The 1,989-nt window shown below is 41.1% G+C and overlaps 1 pseudogene; it reads left to right on the top strand.

The window, feature by feature from the left end:
• The first annotated feature begins 603 nt into the window (after nucleotides 1–603).
• Nucleotides 604–1,506, top strand: LOC126064936 (S-adenosylmethionine decarboxylase proenzyme-like; annotated as a pseudogene).
• Nucleotides 1,507–1,989: the final 483 nt, after the last annotated feature.

The raw sequence follows: 1,989 nt of genomic DNA on the forward strand, positions 1-1,989 counted from the left end.
GAGGCTTACTTACACAGTAGGGCCGGTGACATTAGCTAGTGCTCCCTCTACTCTCTACAACTGGAAACGAACTACAAGAGACAGCACTGTATCTGACTCTATTTCCAACAGACTCATGTTCAACTTTCACTCACACACACAAGCCAGGAAAAATTTACTAATCCTTTAAAAAAAAAAAAGCTAATATAAAATTATAAAAAAACCCAAACCAAACCCTGTGCGGTTAAGTCGATTCCGACTCATAGTGACCCTACAGGGCAGAGGAGAACTGCCCCATAGAGTTTCCAAGGAGTGCCTGGTGGATTCGTACTGCCGACCCTTTGGTTAGCAGCCATAGCACTTAACCAGTACGCCACCAGGTTTTCCGTAAAATGATAGTGAAAAAAAAAAAGGAAGCTGAACTTCAGTAACAAAGCTGGAATAATCCACAGCGGCTGCTGCAGTGGTGGGAGAAGAGATTTAATTTAGCTGATTTTCTGTGGTTTTTGGTTGTTCACTAGTCTCACGGTGATGGAAACTGCACATTTTTCAAAGGGACTGAGAAGTTACTGACGGTTCGGCTCTGCCGGCAGCAGCCCATCGCTGGATCTGGGGATCTTCTCTCCATCCCAAGATCCGAACAGGATATACTTTTGAAGGGTGTGCAATGTTTAATCACAAGTGTGACAAAAACTGACAAGCAGGAAGCTTATGTACTCAGTGAGAGTGGCATGTTTGTCTCCAAGAGACATTTTCATTTTGAAAACAAGCCATACCACCCTCTTGCTGAAAGCACTTGTTCCTCAGTTGAAGCTTGCTAGGGATTACAGTGGGTTTGACCCAATTCAAAGCTTCTTTTATTCTCCTAAGAATTTCATGAAGCCTTCTAACCAAGGGTACCCACACCAGAATTTCCAGGAAGAAAGAGTTTTTTAATGCAATTTTCTCAAATGGAGCGGCATATTGTATGGGACACAAGGCTTCTGACTGTTGGTACTTGTATACTCTGGATTTCCCAGAGTCAGGTAATCAATCAGCCAGATCAAACCCTGCAAATTCTAATGAGCAAGCTTGACCCAGCAGTTGTGAACCAGTTCTACATGAAAAATGGGGTTACTGCAAAGGATGTCACTCGTGAGAGTGAAATTTGTGGCCTGATTCCAGGTTCTGTCACTGATGCCACACTGCTCAATCCTTGTGGATATTCAGTGAATGGAATGAAATCTAATGGAATTTACTGGGCTATTCACATCACACTCCAGAACGAGAATTTGCTTATGTTAACTTTGAAACAAACTTAAGTCAGACCTCCTATGATGACCTGATCAGGCAAGTTGTGCAAGTCTTCAAGCCAGGAAAATTTGGGACCCTTCTGTTTGTAACTCAGTGTTCTAAATTTTGCATAGAGCTTTCTTCACCCCAGCAGATTTAAGGTTTAAACATCTTGATTGCCAGAATGCTATGTTCAGTGACTACAACTTTGTTTTTACCAGTTTTGCTAAGAAGCATCTACAACAGCAGAGTTGATTAAGAAAAATGAAAATACAGAAAGAGAACACATGTAGAAGAAGGTGGCGGCTGCTTTCTAGATATTGATATTGGGGGCCATGCTTTCCGTAACCACCACCTTGCAGTTGCAGAAAGCCCTAGATGTAATCATAGTGTAATCACTTTGAATTGTATGCATTATTATACATCAAGGAGTTAGATATCTTGCACGAACGCTCTTCTGTGTTTAGGTATTTGATGCCACTCTTGCTGTGAAATTGAAGTGCATATAGAAAAAAACCTTTTACTGTATGAAAATTTGCAACATTTCTGAAAACCATTCAATCTGGTTTATGCACAGTGTAATATTTCTCCAGGAATCACCCAAAATTCCCCACAGACAAGGCTTTTGTCCTCATTAAGTGTTGACCTCAGCTGAACCATCTGGGACTGTTCTATTAAATTGCTGCCAGAATTTTAGATCCAGTTACCTCCAGTTTCTAGAACATATTTTCTATGAGT

The sequence above is a fragment of the Elephas maximus genome, chromosome 21 (genome assembly GCF_024166365.1).
Source record: "Elephas maximus indicus isolate mEleMax1 chromosome 21, mEleMax1 primary haplotype, whole genome shotgun sequence".
NCBI classification, from domain to species: domain Eukaryota; kingdom Metazoa; phylum Chordata; class Mammalia; order Proboscidea; family Elephantidae; genus Elephas; species Elephas maximus.